This window comes from Pseudophryne corroboree, unplaced genomic scaffold, assembly GCF_028390025.1.
Source record: "Pseudophryne corroboree isolate aPseCor3 unplaced genomic scaffold, aPseCor3.hap2 scaffold_586, whole genome shotgun sequence".
Classification (NCBI taxonomy): domain Eukaryota; kingdom Metazoa; phylum Chordata; class Amphibia; order Anura; family Myobatrachidae; genus Pseudophryne; species Pseudophryne corroboree.
In genome coordinates this window covers 228665-253005 of record NW_026970185.1, presented here as the reverse complement: position 1 = coordinate 253005, position 24341 = coordinate 228665, and the positions used below count along the sequence as shown (strand labels likewise).

The window sequence follows — 24341 nt, the reverse complement described above, 5'->3', positions numbered from 1 at the left end:
AGCCCCCAACCCCCGGGACACCCGGAGCAACAAAATGTAGATTCAGGCCACCAGGCCACGCCCCTACCTATGAAACCATGCCACCTTTTTACCATTGCGCTGTTTATCTGCGCGCACTGCATTACAATCTCCCTCGCCACCTCTCTGGGTGTCACCAGTGATAGTGACACCTCTGCCATGCTTGTAGCAGCTGGTCCTAAGATCTACGCCTCAAGCCCTGAGTGTTTGCCCTTGTGACTTGTTGATCATCATAGCGAAGCAGATGCTTACAGAAAACTGCAGGGGCTTAGATTGAAAATAAAAAAAATTGATGGGTATAAGGTAGAGAGGAGCGGGTTCGGTTCTCCGAGAACCGAATTCCCCACGAACTCCACGTGGTTTACACTGGTCCGAGGCAGGCTCGGTTGTTCCCGCCTGACTCGGAAAACCTGAACAAGGGAAAATGTCATCATCCCGCTGTCAGATTCTCGTGAGATTCGGATTCCATATAAAGAGCTGCGCGTTGCTGCCATTTTTACTCGTGCATTGAAGAGAGAGTGGAGAGGACGTGGCTATGTTCTCTCAGTGGAAATCTCAATATCAGTGCTCAGTATCAGTGGTTACTTATTGCTGCTCAGTAATACTAGTAGTGTGTCTCTCCTGCTCAGTGTCAGTTCTCAGTAGTATCCTCATCAGTGCTCAGTATCACTGCTCATTGTCTTGTGCTGCATTGTGGTGCTCAGCATACTACAGTACATTACTAATAGTCCAGTGCTGCATCTTGCTGCTCAGTGTCAGTTCTAGTATCCTCATCAGTGCTCACTATCACTGCTCATTGCATTGTGGTGTTCTGTATACTACAGTAACATAGTAATATAGTATATATAGAGGAGCGGGTTCGGTTCTCCGAGAACCGAATTCCCGACGAACTCCACGTGGTTTACACTGGTCCGAGGCAGGCTCGGTTGTTCCCGCCTGACTCGGAAAACCTAAACAAGGGAAAATGTCATCATCCCGCTGTCGGATTCTCGCGAGATTCGGATTCCATATAAAGAGCTGCGCGTTGCCGCCATTTTTACTCGTGCATTGAAGAGAGAGCGGAGAGGACGTGGCTATGTTCTCTCAGTGGAAATCTCAATATCAGTGCTCAGTATCAGTGGTTACTTATTGCTGCTCAGTAATACTAGTAGTGTGTCTCTCCTGCTCAGTGTCAGTTCTCAGTAGTATCCTCATCAGTGCTCAGTATCACTGCTCATTGTCTTGTGCTGCATTGTGGTGCTCAGCATACTACAGTACATTACTAATAGTCCAGTGCTGCATCTTGCTGCTCAGTGTCAGTTCTAGTATCCTCATCAGTGCTCACTATCACTGCTCATTACATTGTGGTGTTCTGTATACTACAGTAACATAGTAATATAGTAACATATGGTAACATAGTTTTTGAGGTTGAATAGAGGCAAATTGCCCATCGTGTTCAACCTGTTTTAAGTTGTGATGATTCTACATACTTGCTGAATAATGTTTTATGACTAGTTAGCTACTATAACTCATGTTACCCCCGGATTAACCATGTTGATATTTTAAGTATTATAACCTTGGATAGCTTTTTCATTCAGAAATGTATCCATTCCTTTTTTAAATCCAATTACAGAGTCCGCCATTACCACCTTCCCTGGCAGGGAATTCCACATCCTGATTGCCCTAACAGTGAAGATCATAGTATCTCACCTGGCAGGTAAGTAGGAGTTGGGCTAGAGCTGGGGAGGATTGCTGCTCGGGCACCCCCTGTCAAGTGAAGGAGATCCAACTGAGGCAGCACAAGGGAACTCTCGAAAGAAGAACAAGGCTAGAGGAAGATCTGAGACAAAGAAATCTGACTTTTACCAGAGCTGACCAGAGGAAAGCACAAACACAGTCCCCCACTACCACAAATAATGCAGTCGAGTTTCCCACATTTGGGGAAATCACAGGGGTCAGCATACCCAGAGTGCAATGAATGAACCTCACCCTGGGAGAACAATCTTCATGACCATGGTATCTCCTATGCAAAATAAGTATGATTTGGGATAGGGCTGGGGAGGGCCGCTGCTCAGGCACATCTCTGTCAAGTAAAGGAGATTCAACTGAGGCAGCACAAGGGAACTCTCATCTGGGGACAACAACTGCAGGGAGAACACATATTTTCAGATGAACATGGGAGGGCAGAAGGCTGCCTAATACTGAAGCACCCCCAAACAACAAACCAAATGCAACTACTAGTGCAAGCATTCCTGGGGGAAGGCCTGCAGCAGACGGATTTGCATATGGTGATGTCATCCAAGCAGTGGGTCAAAGTTGGCTTCAACCCTCGTCTGCATATGAAAATAAAAAAGGGGTGTGCAGGGCATGGCGGCCTTTTGCGGCGCTTGGATGACCCCTAGTTCGCATTAAACACCTCCACCCTCCTTCGGTGTGGGGCTCATGTTGGCTATGCCCCAGCCCCTGAAGCATTCAAGCTGATTTCTTGCAGCAGCTGGGCACTGTAACAGCTCCAGAGCTGCTCTGTAAAGCAAGTAAAAGGGTGTGGGCCCTGCAGCACTACCTGTAGTTTGCATTGTGCGTTGGAAGGCACAAAGTAAGCAGACGGGGAAGTCAGGATAGTGCACAAGGGCATAGAAGGGAGCGGCTCAAGAAAAGAGAAGTGGAAACAGACAGCAAACTAGGCTGGAGAGAGACCTGAGACAAAGAGATCTGAATTATACGAGAGCCGACCAGAGAAAACACAAATTATGTAATCAAGTGTCCCACATTTGGGGAAATCGTAGGAGCAGCACACCCAGAGTGCATTGGGTGAGCCTTGCCCTGGGAGAAGCACCTTCCTGATCATAGTATCTCACCTGGCAGGTAAGTAGGAGTTGGGCTAGAGCTGGGGAGGGTCGCTGTACGGGCACCCCCCTGTCAAGTGAAGGAGATCCAACTGAGGCAGCACAAGGAAACTCTCGAAAAAAGAACAAGGCTAGATGAAGATCTGAGACATAGAAATCTGACTTTTACCAGAGCTGACCAGAGGAAAGCACAAACACAGTCCCCCACTACAACAAATAATGCAGTCGAGTTTCCCACATTTGGGGAAATCACAGGGGTCAGCATACCCAGAATGCAATGAATGAACCTCACCCTGGGAGAACAATCTTCATGATAATGGTATCTCCTATGCAAAATAAGTATGATTTGGGATAGGGCTGGGGAGGGCCGCTGCTCAGGCACATCTCTGTCAAGTAAAGGAGATTCAACTGAGGCAGCACAAGGGAACTCTCATCTGGGGACAACAACTGCAGGGAGAACACATATTTTCAGATGAAAATGGGAGAGCAGAAGGCTGCCTAATACTGAAGCACCCCCAAACAACAAACCAAATGCAACAACTAGTACAAGCATTCCTGGGAAAAGGTCTGCAGAAGACGGATTTGCATACGGTGATGTCATCCAAGCAGTGGGCCAAAGTTGGCTGGAACCCTCATCTGCATATGAAAAGAGAAAAGGGGTATGCAGGGCATGGCGGCCTTTTGCGGTGCTTGGATGACCCTTAGTTTGCATTAAACACCTCCACCCTCCGTCGGTGTGGGGCTCATGTTGGCTATGCCCCAGCCCCTGAAGCATTCAAGCTGATTTCTTGCAGCAGCTGGGCACTGTAACAGCTCCAGTGCTGCTCTGTAAGGCAAGTAAAAGGGTGTGGGCCCTGCAGCACTACCTGTAGTTTGCATTGTGCATTGGAAGGCACAAAGTAAGCAGACAGGAGGAGATGTCAGGATAGTCCACAAGGGTATAGAAGGGAGGGGCTTAAGAAAAAAGAAGTGGAAACAGACAGCAAACTAGGCTGGAGAGAGACCTGAGACAAAGAGATCTGAATTATATGAGAGCCGACCAGGGGAAACACAAATTATGCAGTCAAGTTTCCCACATTTGGGGAAATCGCAGGGGCAGCACACCCAGAGTGCATTGGGTGAGCCTTGCCCTGGGAGAAGCACCTACATGATCATAGTATCTCACCTGGCAGGTAAGTAGGAGTTGGGCTAGAGCTGGGGAGGGTCGCTGCTCGGGCACCCCCCTGTCAAGTGAAGGAGATCCAACTGAGGCAGCACAAGGGAACTCTCGAAAGAAGAACAAGGCTAGAGGAAGATCTGAGACAAAGAAATCTGACTTTTACCAGAGCTGACCAGAGGAAAGCACAAACACAGTCCCCCACTACCACAAATAATGCAGTTGAGTTTCCCACATTTGGGGAAATCACAGGGGTCAGCATACCCAGAATGCAATGAATGAACCTAACCCTGGGAGAACAATCTTCATGACCATGGTATCTCCTATGCAAAATAAGTATGATTTGGGATAGGGCTGGGGAGGGCCGCTGCTCAGGCACATCTCTGTCAAGTAAAGGAGATTCAACTGAGGCAGCACAAGGGAACTCTCATCTGGGGACAACAACTGCAGGGAGAACACATATTTTCAGATGAACATGGGAGGGCAGAAGGCTGCCTAATACTGAAGCACCCCCAAACAACAAACCAAATGCAACAACTAGTAAAAGCATTCCTGGGAGAAGGTCTGCAGAAGACGGATTTGCATACGGTGATGTCATCCAAGCAGTGGGCCAAAGTTGGCTGGAACCCTCATCTGCATATGAAAAGAGAATAAGGGTTATGCAGGGAATGGCGGCCTTTTGCGGCGCTTGGATGACCCCTAGTTCGCATTAAACACCTCCATTCTCCTTCGGTGTGGGGCTCATGTTGGCTATGCCCCAGCCCCTGAAGTATTCAAGCTGATTTCTTGCAGCAGCTGGGCACTGTAACAGCTCCAGAGCTGCTCTGTAAGGCAAGTAAAAGGGTGTGGGCCCTGCAGCACTACCTGTAGTTCGCATTGTGCGTTGGAAGGCACAAAGTAAGCAGACGGGAGAAGTCAGGATAGTGCGCAAGGGCATAGAAGGGAGCGGCTCAAGAAAAGAGAAGTGGAAACAGGCAGCAAACTAGGCTGGAGAGAGACCTGAGACAAAGAGATCTAAATTATACGAGAGCCGACCAGGGGAAACACAAATTATGCAGTCAAGTGTCCCACATTTGGGGAAATCGCAGGAGCAGCACACCCAGAGTGCAATGGGTGAGCCTTGCCCTGGGAGAAGCACCTTCATGATCATAGTATCTCACCTGGCAGGTAAGTAGGAGTTGGGCTAGAGCTGGGGAGGGTCGCTGCTCGGGTACCCCCCTGTCAAGTGAAGGAGATCCAACTGAGGCAGCACAAGGGAATTCTCGAAAGAAGAACAAGGCTAGAGGAAGATCTGAGACAAAGAAATCTGACTTTTACCTGAGCTGACCAGAGGAAAGCACAAACACAGTCCCCCACTACCACAAATAATGCTGTCGAGTTTCACACATTTGGGGAAATCACAGGGGTCAGCATACCCAGAATGCAATGAATGAACCTCATACTGGGAGAATAATCTTCATGACCATGGTATCTCCTATGCAAAATAAGTATGATTTGGGATAGGGCTGGGGAGGGCCGCTGCTCAGGCACATCTCTGTCAAGTAAAGGAGATTCAACTGAGGCAGCATAAGGGAACTCTCATCTGGGGACAACAACTGCAGGGAGAACACATATTTTCAGATGAACATGGGAGGGCAGAAGGCTGCCTAATACTGAAGCACCCCCAAACAACAAACCAAATGCAACAACTAGTGCAAGCATTCCTGGGGGAAGGCCTGCAGCAGATGGATTTGCATATGGTGATGTCATCCAAGCAGTGGGTCAAAGTTGGCTTCAACCCTCGTCTGCATATGAAAAGAGAAAAGGGGCGTGCAGGGCATGGCGGCCTTTTGCGGCGCTTGGATGACCCCTAGTTCGCATTAAACACCTCCACCCTCCTTTGGTGTGGGGCTCATGTTGGCTATGCCCCAGCCCCTGAAGCATTCAAGCTGATTTCTTGCAGTAGCTGGGCACTGTAACAGCTCCAGAGCTGCTCTGTACGGCAAGTAAAAGGGTGTGGGCCCTGCAGCACTACCTGTAGTTTGCATTGTGCATTGGAAGGCACAAAGTAAGCAGACGGGAGAAGTAAGGATAGTGCGCAAGGCCATAGAATGGAGCGGCTTAAGAAAAGAGAAGTGGAAACAGACAGCAAACTAGGCTGGAGAGAGACCTTAGACAAAGAGATCTGAATTATACGAGAGCCGACCAGGGGAAACACAAATTATGCAGTCAAGTTTCCCACATTTGGGGAAATCGCAGGGGCAGCACATCCAGAGTGCAATGGGTGAGCCTTGCCCTGGGAGAAGCACCTTCATGATTATAGTATCTCACCTGGCAGGTAAGTAGAAGTTGGGCTAGAGCTGGGGAGGGTCGCTGCTCGGGCACCCCCCTGTCAAGTGAAGGAGATCCAACTGAGGCAGCACAAGGGAACTCTCGAAAGAAGAACAAGGCTAGAGGAAGAACTGAAACAAAGAAATCTGACTTTTACCAGAGCTGACCAGAGGAAAGCACAAACACAGTCCCCCACTACCACAAATAATGCAGTTGAGTTTCCCACATTTGGGGAAATCACAGGGGTCAGCATACCCAGAATGCAATGAATGAACCTCACCCTGGGAGAACAATCTTCAAGACCATGGTCTCTCCTATGCAAAATAAGTATGATTTGGGATAGGGCTGGGGAGGGCCGCTGCTCAGGCACATCTCTGTCAAGTAAAGGAGATTCAACTGAGGCAGCACAAGGGAACTCTCATCTGGGGACAACAACTGCAGGGAGAACACATATTTTCAGATGAACATGGGAGGGCAGAAGGCTGCCTAATACTGAAGCACCCCCAAACAACAAACCAAATGCAACAACTAGTGCAAGCATTCCTGGGGGAAGGCCTGCAGCAGATGGATTTGCATATGGTGATGCCATCCAAGCAGTGGGTCAAAGTTGGCTTCAACCCTCGTCTGCATATGAACTAGGCTGGAGAGAGACCTGAGACAAAGAGATCTGAATTATACGAGAGCCGACCAGGGGAAACACAAATTATGCAGTCAAGTTTCCCACATTTGGGGAAATCGCAGAAGCAGCACACCCAGAGTGCAATGGGTGAGCCTTGCCCTGGGAGAAGCACCTTCATGATCATAGTATCTCACCTGGCAGGTAAGTAGGAGTTGGGCTAGAGCTGGGGAGGGTCGCTGCTCGAGCATCCCCCTGTCAAGTAAAGGAGATTCAACTGAGGCAGCACAAGGGAACTCTCATCTGGGGACAACAACTGCAGGGAGAACACATATTTTCAGATAAAAATCTTGGTCATGCTCTGGTTTCTCTTCAGAACGAACAAATCTTTCGCCTTTTACTAAAGATTTCCGTGGAGAGGAGCAAAACCGAGTTTTATCTCAATTTTTGCATGCCCCATCTTTTTGGGGTTTCTTTTATCGGTTTAAAGATAGAATGAGTGTGCTTTAATGTAAGCTCATTTGCATAGAAATGACAGTAAATGTTTGTTTCTTTTCAAACAGAACTTTCTTGACCATGCTACTTGCTTGAAAGATCTGGGAGCACATGGAATACAGTACAAACCATGCTTATAGCAAGGAGAAGACAGGTGAGAAATCTGCTTTCTTTCAAATTGGGCGCTCACTTTGATCTGAATGAGGACTGCTGGCACGGCACTCAGGCGACAGGTGGAATCTTGGTCATGCTCTGGTTTCTCTTCAGAACGAACAAATCTTTCGCCTTTTACTAAAGATTTCCGTGGAGAGGAGCAAAACTGAGTTTTATCTCAATTTTTGCATGCCCCATATTATTGGGGTTTCTTTTATCGGATTAAAGACAGAACGAGTGTGCTTTCTTGTTAGCTTTAATGTAAGTTTATTTGCATAACAATGACAATAAATGTCTGTTTCTTTTCAAGCAGAACTTTCTTGACCATACTAATTGCTTGAAAGATCTGGGAGCACATGGAAAAGAGTACAAACCATGCTTATAGCAAGGGGAAGCCTGGTGAGAAATCTGCTTTCTTTCTTTCAAATTGGGTGCTCACTTTGAGCTGAATGAGGACTGCTGGCATGGCACTCAGGCGACAGGTGGAATCTTGGTCATGCTCTGGTTTCTCTTCAGAACGAACAAATCTTTTGCCTTTTACTAAAGATTTCCGTGGAGAGGAGCAAAACTGAGTTTTATCTCAATTTTTGCATGCCCCGTCTTATTGGGGTTTCTTTTATCAGTTTAAAGATAGAACGAGTGTGCTTTAATGTAAGCTCATTTGCGTAGAAATGACAGTAAATGTTTGTTTCTTTTCAAACAGAACTTTCTTGACTATACTAATTGCTTGAAAGATCTGAGAGCACATGGAAAAGAGTACAAACCATGTTTATAGCAAGGGGAAGCCTGGTGAGAAATCTGCTTTCTTTCTTTCAAATTGGGTGCTCACTTTGAGCTGAATGAGGACTGCTGGCATGGCACTCAGGCGACAGGTAGAATCTTGGTCATGCTGTGGTTTCTCTTCAGAACGAACAAATCTTTCGCCTTTTACTAAAGATTTCCGTGGAGAGGAGCAAAACTGAGTTTTATCTCAATTTTTGCATGCCCCATCTTATTGGGGTTTTATTTTATTGGTTTAAAGATAGAACGAGTGTGCTTTAATGTAAGCTCATTTGCATAGAAATGACAGTAAATGTTTGTTTCTTTTCAAACAGAACTTTCTTGACCACACTAATTGTTTGAAAGATCTGGGAGCACATGGAAAAGAGTACAAACCATGTTTATAGCAAGGGGAAGCCTGGTGAGAAATCTGCTTTCTTTCATTCAAATTGGGTGCTCACTTTGAGCTGAATGAGAACTGCTGGCATGGCACTCAGGCGACAGGTGGAATCTTGGTCATGCTCTGGTTTCTCTTCAGAACTAACAAATATTTCGCCTTTTATTAAAGATTTCCGTGGAGAGGAGCAAAACTGAGTTTTATCTCAATTTTTGCATGCCCCATATTATTGGGGTTTCTTTTATCAGTTTAAAGACAGAACGAGTGTGCTTTCTTGTTAGCTTTAATGTAAGTTTATTTGCATAACAATGACAGTAAATGTTTGTTTCTTTTCAAACAGAACTTTCTTGACCATGCTACTTGCTTGAAAGATCTGGGAGCACATGGAAAACAGTACAAACCATGCAGTATCACAAGAGCCTTTATTTGATCTTTCATGAAGATAGAGCAGAATTGAGGACACGTCAACAATTTCTGCCGAAGGTGGTTCATCTTTCCACATGGTTCCTTTGGCCACTGACACCTTCGTTGAGTCAAAGTCTCTGGCTGTGGTCAGAACTTTGAAAATTTATGTCACCAGAACGGTTCAGATTAGGAAAACAGAGGCTCTGTTTGTCCTGTATGCTCCCAACATGATTGGGTGTCCTGCTTCCATGCAGACCATTATGCGCTGGATCTGTGGTAAGATTCAGCATGCTCATTCCACGGCAGGATTGCCGTTACTGAATTAGGTGAAGACCCATTCTACTAGAAAGGTGGGTTCATCCTGGGCAGCTGGTCGGGGAGTCTCGGCATTGCAACTTTGCCGAGCAGCTATTTAGTAAACACTTTTGCTAAGTTTTACAAGTTTGATACCTTGGCTGATGATAACCTCAAGTTGGGTCATTCGGTGCTGCAGAGTCGTACGCACTCTCCCACCCGTTCAAGAGCTTTGGTATAACCCCATGGTTCTTAATGTGACCCCAGCATCCTCTAGGTCGTATGAGAAAATAGGATTTTAATACCTACCGGTAAATCCTTTTCTCTTAGTACGTAGAGGATGCTGGGTACCCGTCCCAGTCCATACTGTGTCTGCAGTTATTACTTGTGGTTATACACATGTTGTGTTACGGTTCTGGTTAGCTTTTTGCTGCAATTGTTCATGCCGTTGGCTTGTGTTCTGTTGAATGCCACGTTCTGCGGCATGCTTAAGGTGTGAGCTGGTAAGATGCTCACCTTAGTTTAACAATAAATCCTTTCCTCGAAATGTCCGTCTCCCTGGGCACAGTTCCTATAACTGGAGTCTGGAGGAGGGGCATAGAGGGAGGAGCCAGTTCACACCCTTTGAAAGTCTTAAAGTGCCCATGTCTCTTGCGGATCCCGTCTATACCCCATGGTTCTTAATGTGACCCCAGCATCCTCTACGGACTAAGAGAAAAGGATGCCCTTGTGTACTATCCTGACTTCTCCTCCCGTCTGCTTACTTTGTGCCTTCCAACGCACAATGCGAACTACAGGTGGTGCTGCAGGGCCCACACCCTTTTACTTGCCTTACAGAGCAGCTCTGGAGCTGTTACAGTGCCCAGCTGCTGCAAGAAATCAGCATGAATGCTTCAGGGGATGGGGCATGGCCAACATGAGCCCCACACCAAAGGAGGGTGGGGGTGTTTAATGCGAACTAGGGGTCATCCAAGCACTGCAAAAGGCCGCCATGCCCTGCATGCCCCTTTTCTCTTTTTATATGCAGATGAGGGTTCCAGCCAACTTTGGCCCACTGCTTGGATGACATCACCGTATGCAAATCCGTCTGCTGCAGACCTTCCCCCAGGAATGCTTGTACTAGTTGTTGGATATGGTTTGATATTTGATGGTGCTTCAGTATTAGGCAGCCTTCCGCCCTCCCATGTTCATCTGAAAAGATGTGGTCTCCCTGCAGTTGTTGTCCCCAGACGAGAGTTCCCTTGTGCTTCCTCAGTTGAATCTCCTTAACTTGACGGGGGAGGGGCTGCCCGAGCTGCCACCCTCCCCAGCCCTATCCCAACTCATACTTATTTTACATATTAGATCTCTTGATCATGAAGATTGTTCTCACAGGGTGAGGTTCATCCATTATATTTTAAAATAGGAAGGTACAAATTACATATTTGAATTGCATCTATGTGCTGGATTCAAATGTCCCCCCCCCTTCCTTTCTCAATTGTGCCCGTCAGCAGCTATTCTAAGGTTGCTGCCAATGGGTGTGACACATTAATTTCTTCTGTGGGGTACACTGGACTCCACAAGGATTCACATTGGGGTGTAGAGTAGGATCTTGATCTGAGGCACCAACCGGCTCAAAGCTTTTGACTGTTCCCAAGAAGCTCAGTGCATTCTCCTCTATAACCCCGCTTCCATGAACAGGGAGCTCAGTTTGTAGTTGGTGCCTTCAGTAGCAGGCCAATTAACAGGGGCCTGCCTCAGGCAGCCTATTCTTAGCTATTAATTTTGACAAGAAAAGAAGAACTTGTTTTATGAGAATCTACAAGGGCTGCAGCAGGCTAGGTCTAATAGACATCTTTACTGCAGCTTCATCACTCCCAGCGGCGCTGTATACTCCCGTGCCCTGGTTGCTGGGTCACTGCAGCGGAGGCTCCGGTTTCATCCTAAGGTCAGTCACACACACACCACCCTTCCGGATCACGAGGCCGCTGATGAAGGGGAGCGAGGCCGTAGGGGGTGGGCCGTGTGTGCACTGCGGTGGACACTGATTACTGGGCAGCCGCTCCACTAGCCACCAGGTACAGTTAAGGAGCACAGGTCTGGGGGTTTTTCTCCTATAATAACCCAATTTTGTACTGCCCGCAGCGCATTGTGATAGGTAATAGGGCCTGATTCAGGTTGGATTGCAATCACAATAAGCGATCCAACTGCAAAAATTGCTAAGAGCATACGCATGTGCCTGCATTTTCTGCGGCACCCCGCAGAGAATGTGATCGCCTCTGCCTGTCAATCGGGGCGGGGAAGGGGGGGAGAGGTGGGTCAGCAACACTCCATTTCCAAGTCAGGGATGGAGCGGTGCGGGGGCAAGGCTTCAAAATGGGGTCTGCAACGGAGGAGACACAGGGGGCGTGGTCACAGCGGCTGTATGACATCACATTCAGCCGCTGTGATCACAAAAATGGTGGCGGCTTCCTGCGCGCACATACAGTCTGCACCAGCAGGAGCCTATACCATTTTTTATGATCACGCTGAACTGCAGTGCGACTGCAATTACAGCATGGTCAAGAAGGGAGGCGTCATGCTGGGTGGCCATGCCCTGTCACTGTGCAGGAGCCAGCACCGCTCACACACTAGTCCCCGGGTGCAGCCCCCAACCCCCGGGACACCCGGAGCAACAAAATGTAGATTCAGGCCACCAGGCCACGCCCCTACCTATGAAACCATGCCTCCTTTTTACCATTGCGCTGCTTATCTGCGCGCACTGCATTACAATCTCCCTCGCCACCTCTCTGGGTGTCACCAGTGATAGTGACACCTCTGCCATGCTTGTAGCAGCTGGTCCTAAGATCTACGCCTCAAACCCTGAGTGTTTGCCCTTGTGACTTGTTGATCATCATAGCGAAGCAGATGCTTACAGAAAACTGCAGGGGCTTAGATTGAAAATAAAAAAATTGATGGGTATAAGGTAGAGAGGAGCGGGTTCGGTTCTCCGAGAACCGAATTCCCCACGAACTCCACGTGGTTTACACTGGTCCGAGGCAGGCTCGGTTGTTCCCGCCTGACTCGGAAAACCTGAACAAGGGAAAATGTCATCATCCCGCTGTCGGATTCTCGCGAGATTCGGATTCCATATAAAGAGCTGCGCTTTGCTGCCATTTTTACTCATGCATTGAAGAGAGAGCGGAGAGGACGTGGCTATGTTCTCTCAGTGGAAATCTCAATATCAGTGCTCAGTATCAGTGGTTACTTATTGCTGCTCAGTAATACTAGTAGTGTGTCTCTCCTGCTCAGTGTCAGTTCTCAGTAGTATCCTCATCAGTGCTCAGTATCACTGCTCATTGTCTTGTGCTGCATTGTGGTGCTCAGCATACTACAGTACATTACTAATAGTCCAGTGCTGCATCTTGCTGCTCAGTGTCAGTTCTAGTATCCTCATCAGTGCTCACTATCACTGCTCATTGCATTGTGGTGTTCTGTATACTACAATAACATAGTAATATAGTAACATAGTTTTTGAGGTTGAATAGAGGCAAATTGCCCATCGTGTTCAACCTGTTTTAAGTTGTGATGATTCTACATACTTGCTGAATAATGTTTTATGACTAGTTAGCTACTATAACTCATGTTACCCCCGGATTAACCATGTTGATATTTTAAGTATTATAACCTTGGATAGCTTTTTCATTCAGAAATGTATCCATTCCTTTTTTAAATCCAATTACAGAGTCCGCCATTACCACCTTCCCTGGCAGGGAATTCCACATCCTGATTGCCCTAACAGTGAAGAAACCTTTCCTCCATTGCGTTCTGAACTTTCCTCCAGTCGCAGCGAGTGACCACGTGTTCTTTTAATAAATAATTCCTCTGATAACTCTTTGTTATGTATCTTTACATATTTGAAGATATTAATAATATCTCCTCTTAGGCACCTCTTTTCTAGTGTATAAATATTCAGCCTAGTAAGTCTTTCCTTATAGTCCAGTACTTTTAGGCCTTTAATCAATTTAGTCTTCAGGATCTCTTACACTTCCATGAGCAGCAGAGTAGTGCAATGGAAGCATGCTGGGCCCATAACCCAGAGGTTGATTGATCGAAACTATCCTCTGCTATGTGCATTTTTTTTTTTTTATAATTAAAGTAATCAAAAACTGGGATTGATATTTTGGCTCTTTTATTTTTACTTAAAGTACAATAACTTTTATCATTTTAATTTGTTTTAATAGTATATTGACAGCATTGTTTTCTTTAAAAAATCCACTTAATTTTCTTTACCCTATTACTGAAATGGTAATTGACAAAAACAAACTACATTGTCACCAGAAGAGCAATGCAAAATGTACAAGTGATATATGAAAATCATCTTCCATCTTGAATTTCAATGATGCATTGGGACAACAATTTGTGAGAAACATCTTCACCCATAAAGAAAGATTTTCTTAATTCCTTACCTGTGTGCTGATTAGATATCACCTTGTTTTCACATTAAACAGACTTCCCCATGAGGAAGCAGCAAGGATGCAGTGACGTTTCCTGGTGTCAACCTGTATTATTTCAGTAGACATTGAAATGAGGATGCATCTTTGATGCCTTTCCAATGAAGCAAGTTTATTTCAGTAATAGGTGAAAAACCATTCCTACAAAGGTGTTAATCAGAGACTTGGCTTTGTGGACACTTTTCAGAGAGCAAATTTGTTAGCATAAACATAAAATCAGAAAATGAAGAGCTGTTTAATCACTCAATTGGACTTTTCTGCCAGCATATTTTTTTTTCTCTGCAACCCACTGCTAAATTGTGCTTCCTAGCTGTTTTTTTATAAAATCACTTAATCAAATCTAACTCTGATTACATCAGAGAAGGCCAGGTACCCTACACCATAAGGGGGGTTTTTGAAATTTTGACTTGTCTACTTAAAGATCACCAAAATCTGATTACAAGGTCAATTACATCCCTGGGTGGGATTGAACCACCAACCTTTTGGTTAATAGCCAAACATGCTAACCGATTGCGCCACAGAGACACCTTGCAAAAGTCAATACTGACAAAGGCTAATAATCATTCATCTAGAACGTTTCCTAGAAAAACTTTAAAAAGTCAATAATCTGGAGAATTTTTGTAAGAAACACATTGGTACTTTCCCATGATGAGTGAGTGCTTCAGGATTTCTTGCACTTACATGGGCTATTAACCAAAAGGTTGGTGGTTCAATCCCACCCAGGGATGTAATTGACCTTGTCATCAGATTTTGGTGATCTTTAAGTAGACAAGTCAAAATTTCAAACCCACTCTTATGGTGTAGGGTACCTGGCCTTCTCTGACGTAATCAGAGTTAGATTTAATTAAGTGATTTTATAAAAAACAGCTAGGAAGCACAATTTAGCAGTGGGTTGCAGAGAAAAAAATAACATTTTAAACCTACCGGTAATTTTTTTTTCTCGTAGTCCGTAGAGGATGATGGGGACTCCGTAAGGACCATGGGGGATAGACGGGCTCCGCAGCAGACATGGGCACTTTAAGAAAGACTTTAGATCTGGGTGTGCACTGGCTCCTCCCTCTATGCCCCTCCTCCATACCTCAGTTAGAGAAACTGTGCCCAGAGGAAACGGACAGTACGAGGAAAGGATTTTTGTTAATCCAAGGTCAAGATTCATACCAGCCACACCAATCACACCGTATAACTTGTGATATACTACCCAGTTAACAGTATGAAAACAACATAGCATCAGTCCAAGACCGATGAAAACTAACATATAACCCTTATGTAAGCAATAACTATATACAAGTCTTGCAGAAGTAGACCGCACTTGGGACGGGCACCCAGCATCCTCTACGGACTACGAGAAAAAGATTTACCGGTAGGTTTAAAATCTTATTTTCTCTTACGTCCTAGAGGATGCTGGGGACTCCGTAAGGACCATGGGGATTATACCAAAGCTCCCAAACGGGCAGGAGAGTGCGGATGACTCTGCAGCACCGATTGAGCAAACAGGAGGTCCTCCTCAGCCAGGGTATCAAACTTATAGAACTTTGCAAAGGTGTTTGAACCAACTTTGACCCACTGCTTGGATGACATCACCATATGCAAATCCATCTGCGGCAGGCCTTCCCCCAGGAATGCTTGCACTAGTTGTTGCATTTGGTTTGTTGTTTGGGGGTGCTTCAGTATTAGGCAGCCTTCTGCCCTCCCATGTTCATCTGAAAATATGTGTTCTCCCTGCAGTTGTTGTCCCCAGATGAGAGTTCCCTTGTGCTGCCTCAGTTGAATCTCCTTTACTTGACAGAGATGTGCCTGAGCAGCGGCCCTCCCCAGCCCTATCCCAAATCATACTTATTTTGCATAGGAGATACCATGGTCATGAAGATTGTTCTCCCAGGGTTAGGTTCATTCATTGCATTCTGGGTATGCTGACCCCTGTGATTTCCCCAAATGTGGGAAACTCAACTACATTATTTGTGGTAGTGGGGGACTGTGTTTGTGCTTTCCTCTGGTCAGCTCTGGTAAAAGTCAGATTTCTTTGTCTCAGATCTTCCTCTAGCCTTGTTCTTCTTTCGAGAGTTCCCTTGTGCTGCCTCAGTTGGATCTCCTTCACTTGACGGGGGGTGCCCGAGCAGCGACCCTCCCCAGCTCTAGCCCAACTCCTACTTACCTGCCAGGTGAGATACTATGATCATGAAGATGCTTCTCCCAGGGCAAGGCTCACCCATTGCACTCTGGGTGTGCTGCCCCTGCGATTTCCCCAAATGTGGGAAACTTGACTGCATAATTTGTGTTTCCCCTGGTCGGCTCTCATATAATTCAGATCTCTTTGTCTCAGGTCGCTCTCCAGCCTAGTTTGCTGTCTGTTTCCACTACTTTTTCTTGAGCCCCTCCCTTCTATACCCTTGTGCACTATCCTGACTTCTCCCGTCTGCTTACTTTGTGCCTTCCAACGCACAATGCAAACTACAGGTAGTGCTGCAGGGCCCACACCCTTTTACTTGCTTTACAGAGCAGCTCTGGAGCTGTTACAGTGCCCAGCTGCTGCAAGAAATCAGCTTGAATGCTCCAGGGGCTGGGGCATAGCCAACATGAGCCCCACACCGAAGGAGGGTGGAGGTGTTTAATGCGAACTAGGGGTCATCCAAGCGCCGCAAAAGGCCGCCATGCCCAGCACACCCCTTTATTCTTTTCATATGCAGACGAGGGTTGAAGCCAACTTTGACCCACTGCTTGGATGACATCACCATATTCAAATCCATCTGCTGCAGGCCTTCCCCCAGGAATGCTTGCACTAGTTGTTGCATTTGGTTTGTTGTTTGGGGGTGCTTCAGTATTAGGCAGCCTTCTGCCCTCCCATGTTCATCTGAAAATATGTATTCTCCCTGCAGTTGTTGTCCCCAGATGAGAGTTCCCTTGTGCTGCCTCAGTTGAATCTCCTTTACTTGACAGAGATGTGCCTGAGCAGCGGCCCTCCCCAGCCCTATCCCAAATCATACTTATTTTGCATAGGAGATACCATGGTCATGAAGATTGTTCTCCCAGGGTTAGGTTCATTCATTGCATTCTGGGTATGCTGACCCCTGTGATTTCCCCAAATGTGGGAAACTCAACTGCATTATTTGTGGTAGTGGGGGACTGTGTTTGTGCTTTCCTCTGGTCAGCTCTGGTAAAAGTCAGATTTCTTTGTCTCAGATCTTCCTCTAGCCTTGTTCTTCTTTCGAGAGTTCCCTTGTGCTGCCTCAGTTGGATCTCCTTCACTTGACAGGGGGGTGCCCGAGCAGCGACCCTCCCCAGCTCTAGCCCAACTCCTACTTACCTGCCAGGTGAGATACTATGATCATGAAGATGCTTCTCCCAGGGCAAGGCTCACCCATTGCACTCTGGGTGTGCTGCCCCTGTGATTTCCCCAAATGTGGGAAACTTGACTGCATAATTTGTGTTTCCCCTGGTCGGCTCTCATATAATTCAGATCTCTTTGTCTCAGGTCTCTCTCCAGCCTAGTTTGCTGTCTGTTTCCACTTCTTTTTTCTTGAGCCCCTCCCTTCTATACCCTTGTGCACTATCCTGACTTCTCCTCCCGTCTGCTTACTTTGTGCCTTCCAACGCACAATGCAAACTACAGGTAGTGCTGCAGGGCCCACACCCTTTTACTTGCTTTACAGAGCAGCTCTGGAGCTGTTACAGTGCCCAGCTGCTGCAAGAAATCAGCTTGAATGCTTCAGGGGCTGGGGCATAGCCAACATGAGCCCCACACCGAAGGAGGGTGGAGGTGTTTAATGCGAACTAGGGGTCATCCAAGCGCCGCAAAAGGCCGCCATGCCCTGCACACCCCTTTTTTCTTTTCATATGCAGACGAGGGTTGAAGCCAACTTTTACCCACTGCTTGGATGACATCACCATATGCAAATCCATCTGCTGCAGGCCTTCCCCCAGGAATGCTTGCACTAGTAGTTGCATTTGGTTTGTTGTTTGGGGGTGCTTCAGTTTTAGGCAGCCTTCTGCCCTCCCATGTTCATCTGAAAATATGTGTTCTCCCTGCAGTTGTTGTCCCCAGATGAGAGTTCCCTTGTGCTGCCTCAGTTGAATCTCTTTTACTTGACAGAGATGTGCCTGAGCAGCGGCCCTCCCCAGCCCTATCCCAAATCATACTTATTTTGCATAGGAGATACCATGGTCATGAAGATTGTTCTCCCAGGGTTAGGTTCATTCATTGCATTCTGGGTATGCTGACCCCTGTGATTTCCCCAAATGTGGGAAACTCAACTGCATTATTTGTGGTAGTGGGGGACTGTGTTTGTGCTTTCCTCTGGTCAGCTCTGGTAAAAGTCAGATTTCTTTGTCTCAGATCTTCCTCTAGCCTTGTTCTTCTTTCGAGAGTTCCCTTGTGCTGCCTCAGTTGGATCTCCTTCACTTGACAGGGGGGTGCCCGAGCAGCGACCCTCCCCAGCTCTAGCCCAACTCCTACTTACCTGCCAGGTGAGATACTATGATCATGAAGATGCTTCTCCCAGGGCAAGGCTCACCCATTGCACTCTGGGTGTGCTGCCCCTGCGATTTCCCCAAATGTGGGAAACTTGACTGCATAATTTGTGTTTCCCCTGGTCGGTTCTCATATAATTCAGATCTCTTTGTCTCAGGTCTCTCTCCAGCCTAGTTTGCTGTCTGTTTCCACTTCTTTTTTCTTGAGCCCCTCCCTTCTATACCCTTGTGCACTATCCTGACTTCTCCCGTCTGCTTACTTTGTGCCTTCCAACGCACAATGCAAACTACAGGTAGTGCTGCAGGGCCCACACCCTTTTACTTGCTTTACAGAGCAGCTCTGGAGCTGTTACAGTGCCCAGCTGCTGCAAGAAATCAGCTTGAATGCTTCAGGGGCTGGGGCATAGCCAACATGAGCCCCACACCGAAGGAGGGTGGAGGTGTTTAATGCGAACTAGGGGTCATCCAAGCGCCGCAAAAGGCCGCCATGCCCTGCACACCCCTTTATTCTTTTCATATGCAGACGAGGGTTGAAGCCAACTTTGACCCACTGCTTGGATGACATCACCATATTAAAATCCATCTGCTGCAGGCCTTCCCCCAGGAATGCTTGCACTAGTTGTTGCATTTGGTTTGTTGTTTGGGGGTGCTTCTGTATTAGGCAGCCTTCTGCCCTCCCATGTTCATCTGAAAATATGTGTTCTCCCTGCAGTTGTTGTCCCCAGATGAGAGTTCCCTTGTGCAGCCTCAGTTGAATCTCCTTTACTTGACAGAGATGTGCCTGAGCAGCGGCCCTCCCCAGCCCTATCCCAAATCATACTTATTTTGCATAGGAGATACCATGGTCATGAAGATTGTTCTCCCAGGGTTAGGTTCATTCATTGCATTCTGGGTATGCTGACCCCTGTGATTTCCCCAAATGTGGGAAACTCAACTGCATTATTTGTGGTAGTGGGGGACTGTGTTTGTGCTTTCCTCTGGTCAGCTCGGGTAAAAGTCAGATTTCTTTGTCTCAGATCTTCCTCTAGCCTTGTTCTTCTTTCGAGAGTTCCCTTGTGCTGCCTCAGTTGGATCTCCTTCACTTGACAGGGGGGTGCCCGAGCAGCGACCCTCCCCAGCTCTAGCCCAACTCCTACTTACCTGCCAGGTGAGATACTATGATCATGAAGATGCTTCTCCCAGGGCAAGGCTCACCCATTGCACTCTGGGTGTGCTGCCCCTGCGATTTCCCCAAATGTGGGAAACTTGACTGCATAATTTGTGTTTCCCCTGGTCGGCTCTCATATAATTCAGATCTCTTTGTCTCAGGTCTCTCTCCAGCCTAGTTTGCTGTCTGTTTCCACTTCTTTTTTCTTGAGCCCCTCCTTCTATACCCTTGTGCACTATCCTGACTTCTCCCGTCTGATTACTTTGTGCCTTCCAACGCACAATGCAAACTACAGGTAGTGCTGCAGGGCCCACACCCTTTTACTTGCTTTACAGAGCAGCTCTGGAGCTGTTACAGTGCCCAGCTGCTGCAAGAAATCAGCTTGAATGCTTCAGGGGCTGGGGCATAGCCAACATGAGCCCCACACCGAAGGAGGGTGGAGGTGTTTAATGCGAACTAGGGGTCATCCAAGCGCCGCAAAAGACCGCCATGCCCTGCACACCCCTTTTTTCTTTTCATATGCAGACGAGGGTTGAAGCCAACTTTGACCCACTGCTTGGATGACATCACCATATGCAAATCCATCTGCTGCAGGCCTTCCCCCAGGAATGCTTGCACTAGTAGTTGCATTTGGTTTGTTGTTTGGGGGTGCTTCAGTTTTAGGCAGCCTTCTGCCCTCCCATGTTCATCTGAAAATATGTGTTCTCCCTGCAGTTGTTGTCCCCAGATGAGAGTTCCCTTGTGCTGCCTCAGTTGAATCTCCTTTACTTGACAGAGATGTGCCTGAGCAGCGGCCCTCCCCAGCCCTATCCCAAATCATACTTATTTTGCATAGGAGATACCGTGGTCATGAAGATTGTTCTCCCAGGGTGAGGTTCATTCATTGCATTCTGGGTATGCTGACCCCTGTGATTTCCCCAAATGTGGGAAACTCGACTGCATTATTTGTGGTAGTGGGGGACTGTGTTTGTGCTTTCCTCTGGTCAGCTCTGGTAAAAGTCAGATTTCTTTGTCTCAGATCTTCCTCTAGCCTTGTTCTTCTTTCGAGAGTTCCCTTGTGCTGCCTCAGTTGGATCTCCTTCACTTGACAGGGGGTGCCCAAGCAGCAATCCTCCACAGCTCTAGCCCAACTCCTACTTACCTGCCAGGTGAGATACTATGATCTTCACTGTTAGGGCAATCAGGATGTGGAATTCCCTGCCAGGGAAGGTGGTAATGGTGGACTCTGTAATTGGATTTAAAAAAGGAATGGATACATTTCTGAATGAAAAAGCTATCCAAGGTTATAATACTTAAAATATCAACATGGTTAATCCGGGGGTAACATGTGTTGTAGTAGTTAACTAGTCATAAAACATTATTCTGCAAGTATGTAGAATCATCACATCTTAAAACAGGTTGAACACGATGGGCAATTTGCCTCTTTTCAACCTCAAAAACTATATTACTATATGTTACTATATTACTATGTTACAGTAGTATACAGAACACCACAATGTAATGAGCAGTGATAGTGAGCACTGATGAGGATACTAGAACTGACACTGAGCAGCAAGATGCAGCACTGGACTATTAGTAATGTACTGTAGTATGCTGAGCACCACAATGCAGCACAAGACAATGAGCAGTGATACTGAGCACTGATGAGGATACTACTGAGAACTGACACTGAGCAGGAGAGACACACTACTAGTATTACTGAGCAGCAATAAGTAACCACTGATACTGAGCACTGATATTGAGATTTCCACTGAGAGAACATAGCCACGTCCTCTCCACTCTCTCTTCAATGCACGAGTAAAAATGGCGGCAACGCGCAGCTCTTTATATGAAATCCGAATCTCGCGAGAATCCGACAGCGGGATGATGACATTTTCCCTTGTTCAGGTTTTCCGAGTCAGGCGGGAACAACCGAGCCTGCCTCGGACCAGTGTAAACCACGTGGAGTTCGTGGGGAATTCGGTTCTCGGAGAACCGAACCCGCTCCTCTCTACCTTATACCCATAAATTTTTTTATTTTCAATCTAAGCCCCTGCAGTTTTCTGTAAGCATCTGCTTCGCTATGATGATCAACAAGTCACAAGGGCAAACACTCAGGGCTTGAGGCGTAGATCTTAGGACCAGCTGCTACAAGCATGGCAGAGGTGTCACTATCACTGGTGACACCCAGAGAGGTGGCGAAGGAGATTGTAATGCAGTGCGCGCAGATAAGCAGCGCAATGGTAAAAAGGAGGCATGGTTTCATAGGTAGGGGCGTGGCCTGGTGGCCTGAATCTACATTTTGTTGCTCCGGGTGTCCCGGGGGTTGGGGGCTGCACCCGGGGACTAGTGTGTGAGCGGTGCTGGCTCCTGCACAGTGACAGGACATGGCCACCCAGCATGACGCCTCCCTTCTTGACCATGCTGTAATTGCAGTCGCACTGCAGTTCAGCGTGATCATAAAAAATGGTGTAGCCTTCTGCTTGTGCAGACTGTATGTGCGCGCAGGAAGCCGCCACCATTTTTGTGATCACAGCGGCTGAATGTGATGTCATACAGCCGCTGTGACCACGCCCCCTGTGTCTCCTCCGTTGCAGACCCCATTTTGAAGCCTTGCCCCCGCACCGCTCCATCCCTGACTTGGAAATGGAGTGTTGCTGACCCCCCTCTCTCCCCCTGCCCCGATTGACAGGCAGAGGCGATCGCATTCTCTGCGGGGTGCCGCAGAAAATGCAGGCACATGCGTATGCTCTTAGCAATTTTTGCAGTTGGATCGCTTATTGTGATTGCAACCCAACCTGAATCAGGCCCTATTACCTATCACAATGCGCTGCGGGCAGTACAAAATTGGTTTAATATGGGAGAAAAACCCCCAGACCTGTGCTCCTTAACTGTACCTGGTGGCTTGTGGAGCGGCTGCCCAGTAATCAGTGTCCACGCCAGTGCGCACACGGTCCACCCCCTACGGCCACGCTCCCCTTCATCAGCGGCCTCGTGATCCGGAAGGGCGGTGTGTGTGTGACTGACCTTAGGAAGAAACCGGAGCCTCCGCTGCAGTGATCCAGCAACCAGGGCACGGGAGTATACAGCGCCGCTGGGAGTGATGAAGCTGCAGTAAAGATGTCTATTAGACCTAGCCTGCTGCAGCCCTTGTAGATTCTCATAAAAAAAGTTCTTATTTTCTTGTCAAAATTAATAGCTAAGAATAGGCTGCCTGAGGCAGGCCCCTGTTAAGTGGCCTGCTACTGAAGGCACCAACTACAAACTGAGCTCCCTGTTCATGGAAGCGGGGTTATAGAGGAGAATGCGCTGAGCATCTTGGGAACAGTCAAAAGCTTTGAGCCGGTTGGTGCCTCAGATCAAGATCCTACTCTACACCCCAATGTGAATCCTTGTGGAGTCCAGTGTACCCCACTGAAGAAATTAATGTGTCACACCCATTGGCAGCAACCTTAGAATAGCTGCTGACGGGCACAATTGAGAAAGGAAGGGGGGGGGGACATTTGAATCCAGCACATAGATGCAATTCAAATATGTAATTTGAACCTTCCTATTTTAAAATATAATGGATGAACCTCACCCTGTGAGAACAATCTTCATGATATAGAGATCTCATATGCAAAATAAGTATGAGTTCGGATAGGGCTGGGGAGGGTGGCTGCTCGGGCAAGCCCCTCCCCCGTCAAGTTAAGGAGATTCAACTGAGGAGGCACAAGGGAACTCTCGTCTGGGGACAACAACTGCAGGGAGACCACATCTTTTCAGATGAACATGGGAGGGCGGAAGGCTGCCTAATACTGAAGCACCATCAAATATCAAACCATATGCAATAACTAGTACAAGCATTCCTGGGGGAAGGTCTGCAGGAGACGAATTTGCATACGGTGATGTCATCCAAGCAGTGGGCCAAAGTTGGCTGGAACCCTCATCTGCATATGAAAAGAGAAAAGGGTTATGCAGGGCATGGCGGCCTTTTGCGGCGCTTGGATGACCCCTAGTTCGCATTAAACACCTCCACCCTCCTTCGGTGTGGGGCTCATGTTGGCTATGCCCCAGCCCCTGAAGCATTCAAGCTGATTTCTTGCAGCAGCTGGGCACTGTAACAGCTCCAGAGCTGCTCTGTAAGGCAAATAAAAGGGTGTGGGCCCTGCAGCACTACCTGTAGTTCGCATTGTGCGTTGGAAGGCACAAAGTAAGCATACGGGAGAAGTCAGGATAGTGCGCAAGGGCATAGAAGGGAGCAGCTCAAGAAAAGAGAAGTGGAAACAGACAGCAAACTAGGCTGGAGAGAGACCTGAGACAAAGAGATCTGAATTATACGAGAGTCGACCAGGGGAAACACAAATTATGCAGTCAAGTTTCCCACATTTGGGGAAATCGCAGGGGCAGCACACCCAGAGTGCAATGGGTGAGCCTTGCCCTGGGAGAAGCACCTTCAAGATCATAGTATCTCACCTGGCAGGTAAGTAGGAGTTGGGCTAGAGCTGGGGAGGGTCGCTGCTCGGGCACCCCCCTGTCAAGTGAAGGAGATCCAACTGAGGCAGCACAATGGAACTCTCGAAAGAAGAACAAGGCTAGAGGAAGATCTGAGACAAAGAAATCTGACTTTTACCAGAGCTGACCAGCGGAAAACACAAACACAGTCCCCCACTACCACAAATAATGCAGGCGAGTTTCCCACATTTGGGGAAATCACAGGGGTCAGCATACCCAGAATGCAATGAATGAACCTCACCCTGGGTGAACAATTTTCATGACCATGGTGTCTCCTATGCAAAATAAGTATGATTTGGGATAGGGCTGGGGAGGGCCGCTGCTCAGGCACATCTCTGTCAAGTAAAGGAGATTCAA

General features: G+C 47.4%; 21 non-coding genes and 5 pseudogenes across 21 annotated transcripts; 14 read left to right on the top strand and 12 right to left on the bottom strand.

Moving 5' to 3' along the window:
- Positions 1 to 1873: 1873 nt before the first annotated feature.
- On the bottom strand, positions 1874 to 2037 carry LOC135034823 (U1 spliceosomal RNA). The gene has a single exon (XR_010229944.1). It is a non-coding gene; the product is annotated as a U1 spliceosomal RNA (small nuclear RNA).
- Positions 2038 to 2707: 670 nt separating this feature from the next.
- Positions 2708 to 2870, bottom strand: LOC135034894 (U1 spliceosomal RNA). Its single transcript, XR_010229998.1, has one exon. It is a non-coding gene; the product is annotated as a U1 spliceosomal RNA (small nuclear RNA).
- Positions 2871 to 3022: 152 nt separating this feature from the next.
- LOC135034938 (U1 spliceosomal RNA) lies at positions 3023 to 3186 on the bottom strand. Its single transcript, XR_010230040.1, has one exon. It is a non-coding gene; the product is annotated as a U1 spliceosomal RNA (small nuclear RNA).
- A 695-nt stretch (positions 3187 to 3881) lies between these two features.
- Positions 3882 to 4023, bottom strand: LOC135034889 (U1 spliceosomal RNA; annotated as a pseudogene).
- Positions 4024 to 4175: 152 nt separating this feature from the next.
- On the bottom strand, positions 4176 to 4339 carry LOC135034924 (U1 spliceosomal RNA). The gene has a single exon (XR_010230026.1). It is a non-coding gene; the product is annotated as a U1 spliceosomal RNA (small nuclear RNA).
- Positions 4340 to 5032: 693 nt separating this feature from the next.
- Positions 5033 to 5174, bottom strand: LOC135034875 (U1 spliceosomal RNA; annotated as a pseudogene).
- A 152-nt stretch (positions 5175 to 5326) lies between these two features.
- Positions 5327 to 5490, bottom strand: LOC135034841 (U1 spliceosomal RNA). Its single transcript, XR_010229962.1, has one exon. It is a non-coding gene; the product is annotated as a U1 spliceosomal RNA (small nuclear RNA).
- A 671-nt stretch (positions 5491 to 6161) lies between these two features.
- On the bottom strand, positions 6162 to 6324 carry LOC135034887 (U1 spliceosomal RNA). The gene has a single exon (XR_010229994.1). It is a non-coding gene; the product is annotated as a U1 spliceosomal RNA (small nuclear RNA).
- A 152-nt stretch (positions 6325 to 6476) lies between these two features.
- On the bottom strand, positions 6477 to 6640 carry LOC135034929 (U1 spliceosomal RNA). The gene has a single exon (XR_010230031.1). It is a non-coding gene; the product is annotated as a U1 spliceosomal RNA (small nuclear RNA).
- A 334-nt stretch (positions 6641 to 6974) lies between these two features.
- Positions 6975 to 7137, bottom strand: LOC135034863 (U1 spliceosomal RNA). Its single transcript, XR_010229979.1, has one exon. It is a non-coding gene; the product is annotated as a U1 spliceosomal RNA (small nuclear RNA).
- Positions 7138 to 7281: 144 nt separating this feature from the next.
- LOC135034903 (U5 spliceosomal RNA) lies at positions 7282 to 7397 on the top strand. Its single transcript, XR_010230006.1, has one exon. It is a non-coding gene; the product is annotated as a U5 spliceosomal RNA (small nuclear RNA).
- Positions 7398 to 7667: 270 nt separating this feature from the next.
- Positions 7668 to 7783, top strand: LOC135034902 (U5 spliceosomal RNA). Its single transcript, XR_010230005.1, has one exon. It is a non-coding gene; the product is annotated as a U5 spliceosomal RNA (small nuclear RNA).
- A 286-nt stretch (positions 7784 to 8069) lies between these two features.
- LOC135034905 (U5 spliceosomal RNA) lies at positions 8070 to 8185 on the top strand. The gene has a single exon (XR_010230008.1). It is a non-coding gene; the product is annotated as a U5 spliceosomal RNA (small nuclear RNA).
- Positions 8186 to 8459: 274 nt separating this feature from the next.
- Positions 8460 to 8575, top strand: LOC135034913 (U5 spliceosomal RNA). The gene has a single exon (XR_010230015.1). It is a non-coding gene; the product is annotated as a U5 spliceosomal RNA (small nuclear RNA).
- Positions 8576 to 8850: 275 nt separating this feature from the next.
- On the top strand, positions 8851 to 8966 carry LOC135034916 (U5 spliceosomal RNA). Its single transcript, XR_010230018.1, has one exon. It is a non-coding gene; the product is annotated as a U5 spliceosomal RNA (small nuclear RNA).
- A 6763-nt stretch (positions 8967 to 15729) lies between these two features.
- Positions 15730 to 15893, top strand: LOC135034950 (U1 spliceosomal RNA). The gene has a single exon (XR_010230051.1). It is a non-coding gene; the product is annotated as a U1 spliceosomal RNA (small nuclear RNA).
- Positions 15894 to 16044: 151 nt separating this feature from the next.
- Positions 16045 to 16186, top strand: LOC135034856 (U1 spliceosomal RNA; annotated as a pseudogene).
- A 691-nt stretch (positions 16187 to 16877) lies between these two features.
- On the top strand, positions 16878 to 17041 carry LOC135034922 (U1 spliceosomal RNA). The gene has a single exon (XR_010230024.1). It is a non-coding gene; the product is annotated as a U1 spliceosomal RNA (small nuclear RNA).
- Positions 17042 to 17193: 152 nt separating this feature from the next.
- LOC135034877 (U1 spliceosomal RNA) lies at positions 17194 to 17335 on the top strand (annotated as a pseudogene).
- A 695-nt stretch (positions 17336 to 18030) lies between these two features.
- LOC135034919 (U1 spliceosomal RNA) lies at positions 18031 to 18194 on the top strand. Its single transcript, XR_010230021.1, has one exon. It is a non-coding gene; the product is annotated as a U1 spliceosomal RNA (small nuclear RNA).
- A 152-nt stretch (positions 18195 to 18346) lies between these two features.
- On the top strand, positions 18347 to 18509 carry LOC135034834 (U1 spliceosomal RNA). The gene has a single exon (XR_010229955.1). It is a non-coding gene; the product is annotated as a U1 spliceosomal RNA (small nuclear RNA).
- Positions 18510 to 19180: 671 nt separating this feature from the next.
- LOC135034907 (U1 spliceosomal RNA) lies at positions 19181 to 19344 on the top strand. The gene has a single exon (XR_010230010.1). It is a non-coding gene; the product is annotated as a U1 spliceosomal RNA (small nuclear RNA).
- Positions 19345 to 19496: 152 nt separating this feature from the next.
- On the top strand, positions 19497 to 19638 carry LOC135034855 (U1 spliceosomal RNA; annotated as a pseudogene).
- A 691-nt stretch (positions 19639 to 20329) lies between these two features.
- Positions 20330 to 20493, top strand: LOC135034928 (U1 spliceosomal RNA). The gene has a single exon (XR_010230030.1). It is a non-coding gene; the product is annotated as a U1 spliceosomal RNA (small nuclear RNA).
- A 3304-nt stretch (positions 20494 to 23797) lies between these two features.
- Positions 23798 to 23960, bottom strand: LOC135034850 (U1 spliceosomal RNA). The gene has a single exon (XR_010229971.1). It is a non-coding gene; the product is annotated as a U1 spliceosomal RNA (small nuclear RNA).
- Positions 23961 to 24112: 152 nt separating this feature from the next.
- On the bottom strand, positions 24113 to 24276 carry LOC135034830 (U1 spliceosomal RNA). Its single transcript, XR_010229951.1, has one exon. It is a non-coding gene; the product is annotated as a U1 spliceosomal RNA (small nuclear RNA).
- Positions 24277 to 24341: the final 65 nt, after the last annotated feature.